Source organism: Mauremys reevesii, linkage group 2, assembly GCF_016161935.1.
Source record: "Mauremys reevesii isolate NIE-2019 linkage group 2, ASM1616193v1, whole genome shotgun sequence".
NCBI classification, from domain to species: Eukaryota; Metazoa; Chordata; order Testudines; family Geoemydidae; genus Mauremys; species Mauremys reevesii.
The window spans coordinates 90784588-90804825 of NC_052624.1; the positions used below are offsets into that span (position 1 = coordinate 90784588).

General features: G+C 40.8%; 1 protein-coding gene across 4 annotated transcripts in view; it reads right to left on the reverse strand.

The window, feature by feature from the left end:
• ELMO1 (engulfment and cell motility 1) overlaps nt 1-19568 on the reverse strand; it is a 448062-nt gene extending 428494 nt beyond the window's left edge. For 3 of the 4 annotated variants that reach the window (XR_005593822.1, XM_039523400.1, XM_039523396.1), the window contains exon 1: nt 19322-19454. The gene's annotated coding sequence lies outside the window, so the exon portion shown is untranslated. Of the gene's footprint in view, nt 1-19321; nt 19455-19475 lie in introns of those variants that run through there. The other variant, XM_039523397.1, reaches the window with a different exon arrangement.
• Between the last annotated feature and the right edge of the window lie 670 nt (nt 19569-20238).

Here is a 20238-nt window from a genome sequence, read left to right on the forward strand (position 1 = left end):
AGATACATGATAAGGTCAGGTAGTTGTCAATGAAGGATGGGGGGTACTGTTCAGGCTTGACGTTCATCTCTGGTTGGTTAGTTAGTTATTTTCTAGTTTTGAGGTAAGGGAGAGCTGCTGGTTTTATCCTTTATGCCACCGTATTTTTAATTACTAAGGTGCCTAGAGGCCAGAATAAACAAAACACTTTTCCTTTATATTAATTGTGCACTGAAATAAACTAACAAGCCAGCAAACCATGCTATCTCTAAAGTGATGGAGATATAACTTAGATAACAAATTGAAAAATCACAAGGGGTCTTAGGAAATATTTGTTTCAGTTTGAATCCATACATATTGCTACAAAAAATGGGCAGATAGAGGCAAAGCAATTCACAAATTAATTACCATTATTTAGATGAGTTTTTCATTAACATTTTCCCCTTAATTTAGACTCATAGACTTTAAGGTCAGAGGGGACCATTATGATCATCTAGTCTGACCTCCTGCACAATGCAGGCCACACAATCTCACCCACCCACTTCTATAACAAATCCCTAACCTATGTCTGAGTTATTGAAGTCTTCAAATTGTGGTTTGAAGACCTCAAGCTGCAGAGAATCCTCCAGCAAGTGACCTGTGCCCCATGCTGCAGAGGAAGGCAACAAACCTCCAGGGCCTCTGCCAATCTGCCCTGGAGGAAAATTTGAGAGCATGAAAACTGAGGATGCATAATATAGATAGATCTTTTATTGTGAAGCTCTGTTTTTTCTTCTTGAAATTTCTTTACTCATCATAAAAATATACTTTAACTGAAAAATTTACCTTGTCAGATTTTGGAACTCAAATGATGCAGAAAGAGAAAATGTGGGATGATGCTGTTTTGATCCCTATGGCATATGGCCCAGGAAATCAACTTAAAAATTTGTAGGATTCTACCATAAAATGACCCAGGATGATTTTATTTATATATTTATTTTTAAATACTAGAACTTGAAGTTCCAACTATAGCACACTTGGATTTAAAATTATCCAGAGCTGTGTTTTTCCCCTCTCCATCTGAATATAGGTTGTTTTTTCCATATATGTGTTTTCTGGCTCACTCTAGACTGCAGGATGGATGGAGTCATTGAAACCTCTACCTTTCAGGATGCCTTACCAATTGAGCTATTCTTGATGCTACAAAATAGTTCCCCAACAAGCTAAACTCCTAAGGAAGCTGAAGAAAAAGTTGGTTTTAGCAGGCTAGACACTAATAATGTAAGAAGTCACAAATCAGAAACATTTACGAGAGGAACCCTGCACAATACATCTGAAGACAAAAAGACTGAAATTGATCAGCAGGCTGGAAACAGAAATGTCTGTACGGGCTAAAATAAGAGGGAACACCCAGGGAACCATTTACAATGGACACGATAACAATGGAGAAAATAAGTCTGGAATGTAAGATGAGGTTAAGAGTAAGTCGTGCATGGGCACTGTATGCTATACAGGGATCGGTTCCAAGCCAATCCCAAAACATGTGATGCAATGTATAGTAAATGTAATGTAATGTGTAAATATATCTATAAAAAAGGTGTTTGCTTTGTAACTCTGGATGTGTGGTACACCCTATACCTTTGCGTATGATCAACTCAACGTAGCTTTGCTGTATGTCAGATAAAAGAACATGAATGATGAGACTGGAGTTAAACTGAGTTCTTGGGGAACAGAGTGGAAGAGTTTTCATGGGAACAGCAACATAGCGGCGTTCTAACTCAGATTCTATTTATCTGGAGCAGGTAATGTATAGTTTATTATAGGTGTAGCATTACTGTCTAGGGGCTTGTCTACATTACCTGCTGGATTGATGGGCAGCGATTGATCCAGCAGGGGTCAATTTATCGCATCTAGTCTAGACGGGAGAGCGCTCAGCGGTCGATTATCCCCTCAACTCTGGTATTCCACCGGAGCAAGAAGTGGAAGCGGAGTCGATGGGGGAGCGTCAGCCATCCACTCACCACAGTGAAGACACCACAGTAAGTAGATTTAAGTACGTCGACTTCAACTACGTTATTCACGTAGCTGAATTGTGTAACTTAGATCGACGCTCTCCCCCGCAGTGTAGACCAGGCCTAGGATTACAACCCAGCCATTTAGCAATGGCATTGGAAGGGTTTAAATATCAGGAAGTTAGGACCACGCTGGAGAAGTGGGTTAAATCAAAGGGCAGACCAGAGAAGTATTAGGGGAAGACTGAGGAAAAAAAGGAACTCCAGAGAGTGGTATTAGATGAAAAAAAATGCTTGGCAGAGCACAGCAGAGATTCATTAAATGCCATAAATAAATAAATAAATAAATACTTGGCAGAACACAGCAAAGGTCTGTTGAATGCCACAAAAATATTCTCTGGCCACTGCTGGAAGACAGGATATTGGGTTAATTGGACTATTGGTTTGACCCACTACGGCCATTCTTATGTTCCAAAAAAATAGGGCCCATTGGCAGGCATTAAAAATATAGCATCTGGAGGCTGGGGACTTTTTGGCTTTTTTTAAAATCCAAAGGGGGAAAAAAAGCCCAAACCAAGGCAGCACTTTCACAAGGCTGATTGCTGCTGGCTAAAATTTAACAAAGAAAATTGCCACCTTAAAGAATGAATAAAAAAAGCATAAAAAGAAATAAAGGTTGTAGAGGAGAAAAACCATTTGCATAAATCCAGAGTAAAAAGCAGCCTTCCTTCAAGGACTGTATTTAGTGAGTACTTTGCAGGCAAAGTGTACAAGTTAAGAAATAAGTGCAAAATACATAAAAGATAAGCTTAGAGCTGCTAAGAAAAAGTTGGCTGATAAATGTGTTACTCTGGGAAATAAGATAGAAAAGTTACAGTCCCAGAATGTAACGGGGTCTTTGGAATTGAAGGGCGTGATTTAAGAAAAAAGTATGTGCAGATAAAAGTAGCTTTTGCCCAAATTAACACTGCAGAGCTCAGAGGGGACTAAATAAATAGTCGAGGATAGTGAAAATAATAAACAGTTTAGAAAAAAAATTGAAATGTTTAAAAAATGCTTGGTTTAATGCTCAGTTGAGGTAGTATAACCAGGTAACATCAACAAATTATGCAAAAGTGAGGTCAGGTGGTTACAACTACTACCACTATGTCAGGGATAATCAATTATTTTTCTTTGTCAAGGTTCAAATTTCTTGGTCAAGGTATAGTCAAGATCCAGACTTCAGAGAAAATAATGATGATGATGATAATAACTAAAATAAAAAAAAGATGTCAGGGTCTGTTCAAAAGTGCCCTGAGCCCAGATTTGGCCCGCAGTCTGCCTATTGAATATCCCTGCACTATGTCATTCATCCCCATATACACAACCCAGAAGCTCTTCCAGTCATCCTGAAGGAGATGGGCCTTCCTAACAAATGCATCTATATATAATGAATCGTGCTGGCTGCTTCAGATAAACAACTTAAATCAGATTTTTGTTGTAACTATAAACAATTTAGTTAAAATCAGATAGCTGAGGCACAGAAGGAAAAGACGGAACTGAAAACAGCAATAAAACTAAAACGTTGCTAAAATACAGCAGTGATCAAAGCCCAGGCCAAAAAAGTTCTCAGCTGTTAAACAAACAAAAAAACTTGTTCAAAACTTAATTATAAAAATTAAAATTGCAGTGTACGTTGTAAGCAACTTAAATGAGTCATCTCTTCATAACTTGCAACTTACACCAAAAAAATTTTTTTGAAAGTGTAAAACCACCTTAAAAAAAAAACAAAAAAGTTCAGAACTTCAGCTAGCAATGGTAAGCCAATCAAGTTTAAAATATTTATTTAGTCTCTCATAATAAACTGCTTATAATAGGGAAAGGGACTACAAAATTTCAAAAACCACTTATTTAAAAAAATGTAAAATATATATGTAAAATAAATTAGCTTTTAAAAAAAATCCACAAAAAAACCATCAAATCTTGTATTCAAGCTTGCAAAACTGACAGACACTTTATTTGGCAGCCAGCATCTCCTGGCAGCCTTAATTTTCTTAGTTAACCCTTCAAATGTCTCAAATGCTTTCACAAAGTTTAACCTTTTTTAAAATTAAATGATAAATATTAAACATAAAATAAGTAAAAATAAAGACAAAACCAAAATAATAAAAAACCTTAATCCCTTTGTAAATAATAAAGCAACTAAAACTATATATATATATATATATATATATATATATATATATATATATATATATATATATATATATATATATATATATATATATACACACACACACAAATAAAAATGAAAACTAAAGTATAATACTACTTAATTTAAATCCTTTAAAAGCTCAAAAAAGGCCATGAGAGTGGTGTGCTTTAAAAGCAAAAACCAACCTAGCACACACACACACAAAAATCAGTAAATATTAAAAAAAAGCCCAACTACTAAACTCCTATTCAAAAGTTCCATCCAAATTCTATTTTCTTTTAATCATGACCCCAGCCCGCGCCCCCCGCCCGCTACCCACCCTCACCCCTGCACCCCCACACACACAGCCCCCGGCCCTGACTCCTGCACCCCCACACACACAGCCCCCTGCCCTGACTCCTGCACGCCACCTCCACACACAGCCCCCTGCCCCGACTCCTGCACCCTACAAACCCCCAGCCCCCTGCCCTGATGCCTGCACACGTCCCATATATCCCCAGCCCATTATCTAGACCATTCCTAACAAGTGTTTGTCTAATCTGCTCTTAAAAATCTCCATCACAACCTCCCTAGACAATTTATTCCAGTCTTTAACCACCCGGACAGTTAGGAAGTTTTTCCTAATGTTCAACCTAAACCTTCCTTGCTGCAATTTAAGCCCATTGCTTCTTGTCCTATCCTCAGAGGTTAAGAAAAAACATTTTTCTCCCTCCCCCTTGTAACAAACTTTTAGGTACTTGAAAACTATCATCATGTCCTCCCTCAGTCTTCTCTTTTCCAGACTAAATAAACCCAATTTTTTCAATCTTCCCTCATAGGTCATGTTTTCTAGACTTTTTTATTGCTCTTCTCTGGACTTTGTCCACATCCTTCCTGAAATGTGGCGCCCAGAACTCTACACAATACTCCAGTTGAGGCCTAATCAGCACAGAGTAGAACGGAAGAATTACTTCTCGTGTCTTGCTTACAAAACTCCTGCTAATACAGCCCAGAATGATGTTCGCTTTTTTTTGCAACAGCGTTACACTGTTGACTCATATTTTGCTTGTGGTCCACTATGACCTCCAGATCCCTTTCTGTGGTACTCCTTCCTCGGCAGTCATTTCCCATTTTGTATGTGTGCAACTGATTGTTCCTTCCTAAATGGAGTACTTTGCATTTGTCCTTATTGAATTTCATCCTTTTTAATTCAGACCATTTCTCCTTGACTTTTGATACGGTCTCCCACAGTATTCTTGTCTTGCCAGCAAGTTAAAGAAGTATGGACTGGATAAATGGACTATAAGGTAGATAGAAAGCTAGCTAGATTGTCGGGCTCAACAGGTAGTGATCAATGGCTCCATGTCTAGTTGGCAGCCGGTATCAAGCGGAGTGCCCCAAGGATTGGTCCTGGGGCCGGTTTTGTTCAAAATCTTCATTAATGATCTGGAGGATGGCGTGGACTGCACCCTCAGCAAGTTTGCAGATGACACTAAACTGGGAGGAGTGGTAGATACGCTGGAGGGTAGGGATAGGATACAGAGGGACCTAGACAAATTAGAGGATTGGGACAAAAGAAATCTGATGAGGTTCAGCAAGGACAAGTGCAGTGTCCTGCACTTAGGATGGAAGAATCCCATGCACTGCTACAGAATAGGGACTGAATGGCTAGGCAGCACTTTTGCAGAAAAGGACCTAGGGGTTACAGTGGATGAGAAGCTAGATATGAGTCAACAGTGTGCCCTTGTCGCCAAGGAGGCTAACAGCATTTTGGGCTGTATAGGGAGGGGCATTGCCAGCAGATTGAGGGATGTGATCATTCCCCTCTATTCGGCATTGGTGAGGCCTCATCTGGAGTACTGTGTCCAGTTTTGGGCCCCACACTACAAGAAGGATGTGGAAAAATTGGAAAGAGTCCAGTAGAGCGCAACAAAAATGATTAGGGGGCTGGAGCACATGACTTATGAGGAGAGGCTGAGCGAACTGGGATTGTTTAGTTTGCAGAAGAGAAGAATGAGGGGGAATTTGATAGCTGCTTTCAACTACCTGAAAGGGGGTTCCAAAGAGGATAGATCTAGACTGTTCTCAGTGGTACCAGATGACAGAACAAGCAGTAATGGTCTCAAGTTGCAGTGGGGGAGGTTTAAGGCTGGATATTAGGAAAAACTTTTTCACTAGGAGGGTGGTGAAGCATTGGAATGGGTTACCTAGGGAGGTGGTGGAATCTCCTTCCTTAGAGGTTTTTAAGGTCAGGCTTGACAAAGCCCTGGCTGGGATGATTTAGTTGGGGATTGGTCCTGCTTTGAGCAGGGGATTGGACTAGATGACCTCCTGAGGTCCCTTCCAACCCTGATATTCTATGATTCCAGTTTGTCCAGATCATTTTGAATTATAATCCTATCCTCCAAAGCACTTGCAACCCCTCCGAGCTTGGTATCATCCGCAAACTTTATAAGTGTACTCTCTATGCTATTATCTAAATCACTGATGAAGATATTGAACAGAACCGGACCCAGAACTGATCAATCATCATTAATAAAGTTACTTTAAATAGTGCAATAACCACTCAAAAACATAGTAAAACATCCGACCATTACAATTTTATCCAAGTGTTCTATTTCACTATAATGTAAAATAAATATTACCAAAAAATACAAATAAAACCTATATCATAAAATTGTATAAATAAGAATTAAAAAAAATCATTTAAAAAGGCACAAAAAGACAGGAATATAATGCAAATAAAAATATCGCAAACATAAAAAAGAAAAACAAGAGCCGTGGAATGTAGGCCTGGCTTGACATGAGTAATTGGATGTGGGTGGGACCTCTTTTCTTTGGAGACAGGATTAGGGAGTAGGTAAATGGGTCAGCAGGCTGGAAACAGATTGTAATTAGCTAAGCTAAGTAACACCCAGAGAACCATTTTTACAATGGACGATATAACAATGGATAGGATAAGCCTGGAATGTAAGATGAGGGAAAGAATAAGTCGTGCACGGACAGCGCGTGCTGTACATAGATTGCTTCAAAGTGAATGAGTCAATCCGAAATGTGTGATGCAATGCATAGTGAATGCAATGTAATGTGTAAATATATACGAAGGAAGAGGTTTGCTGTGTAACTTTAGATGTATGGCACTTCCTGTACCAACCCCTATATTTGAGTCTCATCAACTCAGTGCAGCTTTGCTGCATGCCAAATAAAGGAACCTGAGTAACAAGACTTGAGTCAAACTGAGATCTTGGGGAATCAAGTGGAAGAGGTCTCGGGGGAATACTACAACAATAGAGGCTTAAACTAAATGCATGCCACAAATTAAAAAAACAAAAACAAAAACAGAAAACATAAAGAGGACCAAAAAAAAACAAAAAAAGACACCCTGACTAAACAGAGCAAAAGAGTTGGTCATCCTTTAAATATTGGAAGTCAAACCTAGGAAAATAGAAAGGAGCATAAACTCTGGCAAGTCCAGTGTAAAAATACAATTAGGCAAGTCAAAACAGAATTTGAAGATCAACTAATAAAAGACACAAAAAGTAACAGCTAAAAATTTTTAAACTATATCAGAAGCAGGAAACCTGCCAAACAATCAGTGGGCCCACTGGATGATTGAGGTGCTAAAGGAGCACTTACGGAAGACAAGCCGTTATGGAGAAGCTAAATTTTCAAGATCTTCACTGCAAAGGATGTGAGGGAGATTCCCACACCTCAGTCATCCTTTTTAGGTAACAAATCTGAGGAACTGTCCCAAACTGAGGTGTCAGTAAAGGAGGTTTGGGGATAAATTAAACAGTACTAAGTCACCAAGACCAGATGGTATTCACCCAAGAGTTCTGAAGAGCCTTAACTATGAAATTACAGAACTACTAACTTGGGTATGTAACCTATCATTTAAATGAGCCTCTGTACCAAATGACGGAAGGATAGCTAATGTAACGTAATGCCAATTAAAAAAAAAAATGTCTCCAGAGGTGATCCTTGCAATTAATGGCTGGTAAGCCTAACTTCAGTACCAGGTAAACGGGTTGAAACTCTAGTAAAAAACCCAGAATTAGCAGACACATAGATGAAAATGATGTGTTGTGAAAAAATCAACATGGCTTTTTTAAAGGGAAAGCATGCTTCACCAATCTATTAGAACTCTCAGGCATGTGGACAAGGGTGATCCAGTGGATATAGTATACTTGGATTTTTAAAAAGCCTTTGATGAAGTCCCTCACCACTGGTCTTAAGCAAACCAAGCGGTCATGGGATAAGACAGAAGGTCCTCTCATGGATCAATAACTGGCTAAACTAGGAAACAAGGGTAGGAATAAATGGCCAATTTTCACATTGGAGAGAGGTAAATGTCAGGATTCCCCCAGGGATTTGTACTGGAACAAGTATTGTTCAACATGTTCATAAATGATCTGTAAAGGAGTGAATAGTGAGATGGCAAACTCTGCAGATGATAAAAAATTACTCAAGATAATTAAGTCCAAAGTTGACTGCAAAGAGTTACAAAGGGATCTGACAAAACTAGGTGACTAAGTAACAAAATACCAGATGAAATTTAATGTTGATAAGTGCAAAGTAAGGCATTTTGGAAAATATAATCCCCACTATACATAAAAAATGATGGGGTCTAAATTAGCTGTTACCATGTAAATATCATGGAGTCATTGTGGCCAGTTCTCTGAAAATATCTGTTCAATGTGCAGCAGCAGTCAAAAAAGCAAACAGAATGTTAGGAACCATTAGGAAAGGGATAGATAGTAAGACAGAAAATACAATGCTACTATATAAATCCATGGTACACCCACACATGGAATACTGCATGCAGTTCTGGTCACCCCATCTCAAAAAAGATATATTAGAGTTGGAAAAAGTACAGAGAGGTGCAACAGAAATGATTAGGGGTATGGAACAACTTCCATACAAGGAGAGAGAAAAAAGACTGGAACTTTTCATCTTAGAAAAGAGACGACTAAGGGGGGGATATTATAGTTGTCTATAAAACCATAAATGGCGTGGAAAAAGTGAAAAGGGAAGTGTTATTTAGTCTTTCACAGTATACAAGAACTAGGGGTCACCCAATTAAATTAATAGGCAGCAGGTTTAAAACAAACATAAGGAAGTACTTCTTCATACAACGTACAATCAATCTGTGGGACTTGTTGCCAAGGGAAATTGTAAAGGCAAAAAGGATAACTGGGTTCAAAAAAAATTAGATAAGTTCATGGAGGAGAAGTCCATCAATGGCTATTAGCCAAGATGGTCAGACATACAACCCCATGTTCTGGGTGTCCCTAAACCTCGGACTGTCAGAAGCTGGGAGTGGACAACTGGGAAGGCTCACTCAATAAGTGCCCAATTCTGTTCATTCCCTCTGAAGCATCTGGCACCTGCCACTTTCAGAAGACAGGATACTGGGCTAAACTCACCACTGATCTGATCCAGTACAGCCATTCTTATATTGTTTATACTATTCTGCACCACAGCTATGTGAAAATGATACATTTTGTTCGTTCAAAGTTTCACACACTAATTTTCATTATTTTGTGACTCAAATTTTAGTTTCTAGTGAAATTCCCACAAAAATAATGATTTTCACATTAAAAAACAAGTAAAATTCTAAATTTCCTGCACTTCTTAAAAGAAATGTGACCTCTCTGCTCTAAACTAGGACAATCTTTCAGTGAAAAAGGGCCTAATTTCACTCAGAAATCTTTTTTCTTGGCTCTTTACACATACACCATAAAGAGAAGAACCACAGGATTTTGCAGGTTTTGCCACAAGTATGGGTCATTTTTACGAATTTAAAGCAAAGTGGGGAAAACTCAGATTTTGAGGGTTTTTTGATTTTTCCACAAACTTCTACTATGCTGTAACTACTGCTGTTAATAATGGCCACTCTGCCCTTTGCTGACTAATAAGAAGCCGTCTGTTTCAATCTTCATACTTTCCAGGGAGGGGAGATTTACAGGAACAAGAGAGATGTGTACATTCAAGAGGGGATTACCAAAGAAGATTCACAGAAAAGGCACAGATTAGACCGAGACCCCACATCTAGATCCTGAATTTTGTGAGCCTGGGAAGTAAGGAGGGACCTGCGTCTGGCTGTTCCTAGTGGGGAAGGTTGATATGAGGAATGCACTTGTGTCACAAGGGTAGAGTTAGACAATAGTTTGTGACCTGGCACTTGATGAGGGGAAAAGCAAAAATAGAAAACTGAAGGGGAAGGGGGTGGGGGGGAGTCCAGTATTTTGAATGCCTACTGGCTGAATGACATATTGAATTTCATTTCCAGAATGAAGAGACTAGTACTTATATTTTGGGGTGGAGAGAGGTTTTAAAGAAACCTTGGTTTGGCTCAGTGCTTGGACATTTTGGATAAACTACTTTTGTAGCTCTGAGCCAATACTTATCAGGTTTCAATTTCCAGCTGAAGCTATGACTGTTGCTATGAAAACTAATGTGTGACTATATTCCAAAAAACAAAGTGATGGAAAAGATGCCATTGGAATGTAACAAATATATGCAACAGTGCTAGGAGTAAAAATTGCAATATATTAGCCTGTATCATAACCATGTTTCTTTCTTTCTGTAAATGAAGAGACATACACGGCAACCCACTACCTTAATACAGCACTGCCTAACCAGAAGACAAAGGATTTTAGTATTTATGAATTTCTTATTTCTATGGCATTTAAGAGCAATATATTTGTGTATACCTCAAAACATGGAATAAATGTTTTAAAGAATTATCTTCAATATGGGCACTATAACATTGGTAGGACTAACTTGGGTTATTTTTATGATAACTGGAATCCAGCACCCCACAAACCCTGCACATTTTTGCTGGTGTGAATTGTAGATGCAGAATATTTGGAGAGGGAATAACATTTTTCAATTTAGATACAAAATAAATATCAAAATATCTAGACGGGAATCTTCATCATCAAAGCAGTGTCCAACAATAGGTAAAGGGACACTGCCAACTTGAAATCTTATCAGTTTCTTAAATTAAGTCGTTGTTTCAAGTAAACACACCTCTTCTCTCCCCCACCCCCTTATATATACATACATACATACATACACTCTCCCTACCAATTTTCATGGAGGTTTTTACAGTTACATTTTCTTATTTCAAAATGTTTGTGTGAAAGATCAAGGCAACATCAGGGAAACTGACTTAGGCCCCAAACCAGCAAACTTTTTACATATGCATTTAAACTTTCAGCATGTGAATAAGATGACTGGAACTACTCACATGCTTAACATTAAGTATGTTTGTAAGTGATGGCAGAATCAGGGTCTAACTGATTACACCTGGGAAGAGTGAAACAGATAAAGCATTGTCAAATGTACAATTGAAAAAACACCTCTAAACACTTTCAATTATGGTAATCTTGGGCATTAGTTGCAAAACTAACTGCACAAATTAGGGCTGGCATGTGATTTTCATGTGGACAGTGTTGCTTTATTGGCCTGTTGGCATCTTTTGCATTGTTTTGCTTTAATCTAACTTTAAAATGTTGGATTTATTTGATAAAAAGGACATTTTGTAAATTTCACAGTTTTAAAAATAGCTCCTGAGGATGTACTTTTTGTCAATATTTGCAACTTCAACAATATATGCAAAAGACTCTAGGTAGTGAGATCATCTGCCCAAAACAGGCACCAATTGATATATGGGGTCTTTTTTAAAGGGAGGGTGGGTTTAGAAATGATCTTGCTTGAGGAATCTAAAGTTTCCTCTTAGAAACACTGACCACCTCTCCCTTGTAATTAAAACAAGTGTGAAAAGAAAAATAATGGTTTAACATGTCTGTATTAAAGTGACAGCTAAAAATGGGATGATGTATCATTTCACAGACTGTTCTGTACTCCTAATGTCTGTGTAATAATAATTTGAGCTGTAGATCCTGAAAGTACATAGGAAACTAGACATTTGTGAAGAGTCGGACGATAATGCAAGAACCATATGAGAGAATCTCTGGCAAATACTTAATAAAATTACCTAATTGGGCAACTACTCGAAACTAAAATATCTTCTAGAAAAATGCAAGTGGGTTAATACTAATAAAATTTAAATGACGGCAAAAATGCTATTTTGAAAGACGTAGCAAAGATATCCAAGATGGAACAGATTGTCTATCTGGTAGAAACAGTTGCATATGAACAGGTAAACTATAGAAAATAAATTAGACAAATCTGAAAGGTTTTGGAACCCATTTTTGAACCATTCTTGCTGAAAATCCATGGGCTAGGATCATAGATTGTTTTATTGTGTGTGTATCTTCACTGTGGTAAGTCGATGGCTGATGCTCCCCCATCGACTCTGCTTCCGCTTCTCACTCTGGTGGAATACCGGAGTTGATGGGAGAGCGCTCGGGGGTCGATTTATCGCGTCTCGACTAGATACGATAAATCAATCCCTGCCGGATCGATCGCTACCCACCAGAAGACATACCCTTACACAGCAAGGGGGGAGGGATAGCTCAGTGGTTTGAGCATTGGCCTGCTAAACCCAGGGTTGTGAGTTCAATCCTTGAGGAGGCCACTTAGGGATCTGGGGCAAAAATTGATCCTGCTAGTGAAGGCAGGGGGCTGGACTCGATGACCTTTCAAGGTCCCTTCCAGTTCTAGGAGATTGGTATATCTCCAATTATTACCTTATTACCTAGCAACAAGAGGAGTTCTCCCATCAAGGTAGTTAATCCACCTTCCCAAGAGGCCACAGCTAGGTTGACAGAAGATATGTTGATCTTGGCTGTCTACATGGGAACTTATGTAATCTTAACTACATCACTCAGGGGTGTCAATTTTTCACACCCCTGAGCAATGTAGCTGTGTCTATCTAATTTTCTAGTGTAGACTGCCCCTTAGATTGAAAGCTCTTTGGAACAGGGGCTCTCTCTTTGGTTTGTGTTTGTACAGCACCTAGCACAATGGAGTTCTCCTGGTCCATGTTTGGGGCTCCTAAGCACTATGGTAACATAAATAAATAATAAAGGGATGGGGAGGAGAATGAGGAGGAGGAAGCCATGTTTACCAAAATTTAGTAAATTGAATACAACCTTAATTACGATACAGATTTAATATTAATGATTTAAAAAAAAATGTTTTCCAGGAATTTATAGTCAGCCTGTTTTAATGCACACAAGCATGAAGCTGGATACAATGTCTGTATCCTAATGTCTTTTTCCTATTAGCACTGCAGGGTTGGAGAAAAGTGGTAAGAAATAATTCAGGCTATGGCTACACTTGCACTTCAAAGCGCTGCTGCGGCAGCGCTTTGAAGCGCTAAGTGTAGTCAAAGCGCCAGCGCTGGGAGAGAGCTTTCCCAGCATTGTCCGTACTCCACCTCCCTGTGGGGAATAACGTACAGCGCTGGGAGCCGCGCTCCCAGCGCTGTGGCTTTGACCACACTGGCGCTTTGCAGCGCCGCAATTTGCAGTGCTGGAGAGGGTGTGTTTTCACACCCTGCTGCAACGCTGCAAATTTGCAAGTGTAGCCATGGCCTCAGTGTTTGGAGGGAGAGGTAGGGTAGTGATTTCACACACACTTTTTGTTTCACACCAGATACAAAAATAATTTGGCAAGATCAGAAGCTTTTTAACCACTGTGTACCAGATGCTGTACAAGAGATACACACACACACACTTTTCCCCTGGATTAGAAAGGGGTCCCCAGTGTCCTTGTAAGAGCAATATGGATCTCCCCATATGGTCTTTCCTGCTTTACCTTCTCCCACCTCATACCACACTAAGGGAGAGGAGGTGGGCTTCAAAGCCTGAGCTCCAGCTCGAGCTACAACTTCAAGGCACTGTCTACTTAGCTATTTTTAGAGCACTAGCGGAAACCCCACAAGTCTGAGTCTGTTGACCCAGGCTGGAAGGGTTACTGCCATGGGCTGTGTAGATGTACCCAGAGGCTGCATCTATACTGACAAGGAGTGTACACTAAAATGTGTACACACACCAAGTAGTCTCCATTTCCAACTAGACAACTCCAAAGGAAACTCACACCACCACAGTTTGTCTTGTCCTCTAGAACTGGACTGAAACTAACTCATTGTACATAGAGCAAATGACCATTCTAAGGTAATGGCTAAGAGCAGAGGTTCCCAAACTTCTTCACAGTATGGGCTAGGTCTTAGCAGAAAGAGTCCCTCAGGAACACCTCTGCTCTCATTCACAATTAATTGCACAGATCTCTTTTCTTTCCCCTGGCCATCAATAACATCCCTATTGCCTCTACAGCAGTTGTTTACGTGGAAAATTGATACCAGAAAATATTTAATAATTTTTTAGCTGACTTTTAATGCTGTTTGGCAGACAGAAGCAAGGAGAAAGAGCAAACAGCATGTGACCACCCACCTCTCCATGGCCCATCAGCAAGGCTCCATAAACGAATGGTGATCCACAGACCACAGCTTCAGAAATCAATGCCTTAGTACTAGACCTGAACGAGCAAGAGAGGTAAAACACATCACCAATTCCCTGTAGCATTCAGTTCCCAATTCTGTTCTTAACAGCAATTGGATAACAACAAGGAAATGTAATATTAGGGCTGCCAACCTATCCATAAATCACTCTTTTGTGTCTTGCAAAACTTGTGATAAAAAGATCACATACAGCAAAGACCTGTGCAATAGCTTGACACATGCACGGAGACTTGAACTACTCTCTCCTTCCCTACAAGTGGTCCTTTCAGGACAGTGCTGATGTACATTGGCAGAGCAATGTGGAGAAGCTTGCATTGCCACTGCCTTTTCTGTGGATGAATGGCACACGTCAGTCTCCAGGATTCTTAAAATCTGTTTTACAGGAGTATTTTTTAAAATACTTTGATAAGGACATATAGCACACATGAACCTAAGACAGACAAAAAGGTTCATTGACTATAATTCAGAGATTTATAAGCCCCAAAGAGACAATTGTGATTATCTGGTCCAACCTCCTGTATAAATACAAGCCATAGAACTTCCCTGAATTAATTTCTGTCTGAACTTAAGCATGTATTTTAAAAACATCCCATCTTGATTTTAAAATTGCCAGTGATGATGAATCTACCATCACCGTAGTTCCAAAGTTTAATTACCTCACTGGTTAAAAAAATGTTCCCTATTTCTAGTATGACTTTGTCTAACTTCAGGATCTTATTGTACCTTGGTCTGCTAGAGTGAAATGCCCTCTATTATCAAATTTCAAATTTGATTATTGTCAAATATCTGTTCCCCATATAGGTACTTATAGACCGTGATCAAGCCACCCTTTAACCTTCTCTTTGTCAAATTAAACAGATTGAGTCTATAAACCATGTTTTCCAATCCTTTAATCATTTTTGTGGCTCTTCTCTAAACCCTCTCCAATTTATTGACAGCAAAATGCATCATTTACTTCAGTGATAAAAGGGTCACAACTTGGAAAGGAAATTGTGTTTGATGGCCTCATCATAATCTCAAATAGATCCTTATCAAAGTCACAGAACCACAAAAGACTTTAGTGCTATGATTGACAATCTACTCAACAGAGGTGAGTCCCAATTCTGGAGGTACATACTGTATGTCAGTGTGGAGGTGGACTGGAAGAGCTGTGTGGGAAAGCTTGCAGTCAGTTATTGCCACGGATATCAGTCTCTCACTTTCACATGCACTAAATACATCTACTAAATTTAATGAAAGAAACAATATTTAAATGTTCAGGCATTGTCTGTGTCAGCATGGAAAACATGAGCTCACATCCAAACACCTCTCAAAAGGCTGAACTTCACGGCAAAGAAAATATGTGAGCTCAAACCTTATAATCAAAGAGATTTCTATTAGGAGAGTAAACAAAGAGCGGAAGGAAGGGTGGAGCATCAGCACTGTAGATCTGCAATTTGACACAGAAGGTCATTGCTATAAGGAAGTGTCATACATGCAGCAGTATTTCAGTAACAATTAAACCTCTAGCCGTACTTACTTTTTTGGTTATACACTGGTAGACAGCATGTAACAAGTTAACCATAAGGAAAAAATAAATCAAATCACCTCCGTCAGTACAATGAACACAAAGCAAACCACTTAAATGCTAAGAGGTGGAACTGAGCAGATCATTGTTGAAGTATTGTTTTGTATCAGTCTACTGCATTTCTAAAAATATTCTCCATATATAATCTATAAAATATATTGTTAAACCATAGGTACTTTCATTGATAAAAATACAATTGTTCTAGCATAGTTCAGTAAAAGAGTTCACCTAGTCAGCCATCGAAATCCATTCAGCTTTAATTCTGTCGTATTTTTCCTAGCATAATTCAACAACTTCTGGAAAATTCAAGATCAAGAGGGTAGAAATCCTCAAATTTCTTTCTGCTCCTTATAAAGGAAACTCAGACAGCTACATTCTTACCTAAACTGCAACCTACAGAGAAGACATAAATTGTATGATGCTGCACTGTGATTCTCAATAGGATTAAAAAAATGATTAACCCATTTAAATGCACAGCCTCACTGCCTGGAGAAACTGACAGTTAGGTATATCTCTAGATTACTAAATCAAATGAAATGATCAAAGGGCTACACTAACTGCAGTGTCTGCCAACAGTACCTGTTTAATACAGTTAATGCAGCAACATGATGCTAACCTTCAGTATTACCCAACTAACCCAAGTGAATTTTAAAAGTTGCTGCAAGATGATTTAATCACTCCCTAAAATGTGTGTTGTCACACATGCTTCCTTAATGCTATACCACAGGGAGGTTTACCAGTAAGTTACCACTAGTTCTCTTTCTCCTGCCTACCTAATTACTATTACACAGTCAGATTACAGCTGTCAGTATACCACTAGAATTAAACAGATTTTCCATCATGGAACTGAGTGGCATGGAAAACAGAACACTTCTGATCCACAGAGAAGTTGAACTCAAAAGCAGGTATTTTCCTGCACTGAGAAATATTCAACATGGGTTCAGCTACCTAGTAGGTATGTAATTGCAAAGAAGCCAATTCGCATGAACACTGAATGATCGCTAACATCTAGAAAGAGCATGGTCTGGTACCCATTGATGAGACAGATAACCCAATTGCCTACCCCACATCCCAGTTGTGAATAATAAAGGTTTTAGTTCTTTCTCAACTTTTCCCTTGATAAGGATTTTAATAAGGGACACTCCAACAACCTAGGCTCAAAGTCTAAAGAAAAATGAGATACTTATGAACATATTTCGGGTGTAAGCATGTGTGATGTAAATACAATATCATGAAGCTCAGATTATAGACAATATTGTCTATGCTAAAGAAGTTAACACGTGATACATTTCTGGCACTATTATCATCTTTGGCTCTCTCTTCAGGGTGTTTGTTCCACATTTCACCCTGGCAGGTTAAGAGAGAGGCTTATAAAAGTAATAATAAAATATGGGTCTTCTAAAATGTACTGTTATTTTTCAGGAACTTTGAAAATTTGTCTACATTCTCAGGGGAGAGCTGGACAGTTGTGTTAGTTCTGCAAGGGAAAGATATTCAAAAATAAACTTTGTATGGATTTGAAGCCAAAAACCTGAGCACTCCGCTTCTTGGATTTCATACCCACTTGGTTTAGAGGGTTGTGTGCTATGGCTATGCATAATTCCCAGCCACATTCCAGTATAATACTTTTATATGAAAATGCATCCTCAGTCAGATCATTTTTATTGCTATGGGTACAGATCTTAGAAAAGGCAACCCCTACTGAGAGCTCCTGAGAGTAAAAGTTCTTGGCAAAGGGAAGAGGCATGAACTCAGAAGAAGGTGACTAATTAACAACAATGAACTAAGGGCTGGACTACATGCAGAGTTGCACTGCTTTAACTTAAGGTTTCTTTTTAAACTCATTTGGCACCAGCAACTCTTAGTTCGGTTTAAACCAAGCTTATTTTAGCTTATCTTGTACAGATTAGGAACGGATATAAACTAAACCAAAAATAAGCCAGTCTTAAACAGAAAAAAAAAACACACAGAGCATCCATTCTTGTATCAGCTTAACTAAACCAGTACAAGTTTGTGTGCAGGGAACCCTTAATCTTCAAGCTTCAAATATATGATCGGGCTGGGAGGGGAAGGAGAGCAAGAAAAGAATCTTAGTTCAACCATCCTCCTCCACCAACATATTAAAAAGCACATCAAACCTTCAGAATGATCCCCTCTATGCACTAGAGCTACATGCACAAGTGACATACTAAATACCCACCGCTCTGCAGACAGCCTGTGTTTGCCTGAGTGCATTTGCAGAGTACACGCAATTGCTAACACAGATGTTCCCAACCCACTTTATGAGGTCAACTGTCTGTAAGACCAAGTTGCCACCACCCAGCACTTTGGAACAACAGGACCAGCAGAGAGGGATCTGCGGGTGGCTGGAGACACATCAATCAGCAACACCTCCCCCCCCCCCCCCCATGACAAAAACAGCACACCCGCACTAAAGCCTCCTGTTTCTGGAGAGTGACTGGGTGGCGGCAGGGGGGAGGACTGGGCAGGGATGAGAGGCAGACGGGGGGCAGGTAGTGTCACGGGAGCGGGGGCGCGAGGTGGAAGGGCAGTTTGGGGAAAGGGGGCCGGGCTAGCGGCTGAGGGAAAGGAGCAAAGAGCTGCTCCCCCCCAGGGCTGTGGAGGCAAAGGAGCGCGGCGCTCGCTGGGGCTGGGGCTGGGGCAGCCGCAAAGGGCAGGAGGGCTGCGCCCCGCCCCACGCGCCCTCCAGGCGGCCCCGGCCACGACACGGGGCAGCCGGGCGCGCTGACAAGCACGAGGGAGGGCGGCTGCGTTTCCTCTTCCTCAGCGCGATGTCAGCCGCTTCCCCCTTCCCCAGCCGCCCCCAGCACAGCCGGGGCCACGCTCCCCGAGGCGGGCCCGGCAACGAAGCGAAGGGGGCACGTCTCCCACCACCCCTGGCCAGGTGCGGGCTCTCCTCCTGCAGCCGCCTGCCACCCCCTCCTCCCGCCGCGCCGCCCCCACCCCAAACCCTGCCCGCGCCCCAGCGGCATCCCCACCTTGGCCCCTTCCCCCCCGGCCCCTCCAGCGTCCACAGCACCGTGCCCCCCCCACGGCACTGCCGGGGCACCCCCCGCCGCAGCGCCCCCCCCGCACCCTTCTCCCCGAGAGCCTGCTCAGCGCACCGGGCAACCCCCCCCCCCCCCCCCGACCTGCCCAAACGGAAACGAAAGTACCTTAAAAACCCAGGCACCACCTTCACCACCAGCAGCCCAGTGCAGAGTGGAGCCGGGGTGAAGTTTGCTGCCCTACTGCAGAGAGCGCCAGGCAGCTCCGCCGCTTCCTTTCCCCAGCCCGCGCCTCTCCCACCATTGAAGTTGAGCTTTTTACCGCTGCTGTTTTGGTGTTTCTGACTCTATCCCATCATCAGACTCAAACACACACTCTGCTGCTGCTGCTGCTCTCACTTCCTCTTCCTTCCTCCTGCTGGCCACACACCCAATTTGCATCTGCAAGAAGCCCCAAGATAATCTGCGAAGTATCTCTGAAGGAATGGTGAGTATTTACCAGCACCTGCAAAATAAGGACAAACAATTGTATGCATCTTTTACTTTATTCATTTAATCCTTTGGATTTTACAATCTACATTTTTCCATGCTGTGATTATATGTCTCTTCCTACTATCTCCATTTTGTGTATTAAAGAAACATACAGAATAAAAAGAGAAACTCAGTACTTTTCCTCTAACACCATTTTAAAGAGGCTTTTCATTGTCTCTGTCCGTGATGAATGATCCATGCCCTGCAAACAGCAGTGCAGAAGGGAAGCAGTACTGCAATCCTCCCTACAAATAAATTGTGACACCCTTCCCCCCCTCCCGATTCCTTGTTGGGTCAGGACCCCGACAATTACAACACTCTAACACTTAAGATTTAAATAGCTGAAAACATAAATTTACAAATTTAAAAATCCTATGACAGTGAAATTGACCAAAATGGACTATGAATTTGGTAGGGCCCTAATTATCACTCAGAACCAGAACTGTCCCTAGGGTATGGCGAATTGGGGCAACCTCCACGGGCCCCGTGCTTGGGGGGCCCAGCACTACATGAGGAAGTGGGCAGGGAGGTGAGGTGGGAGAGGGTGGTGAGGA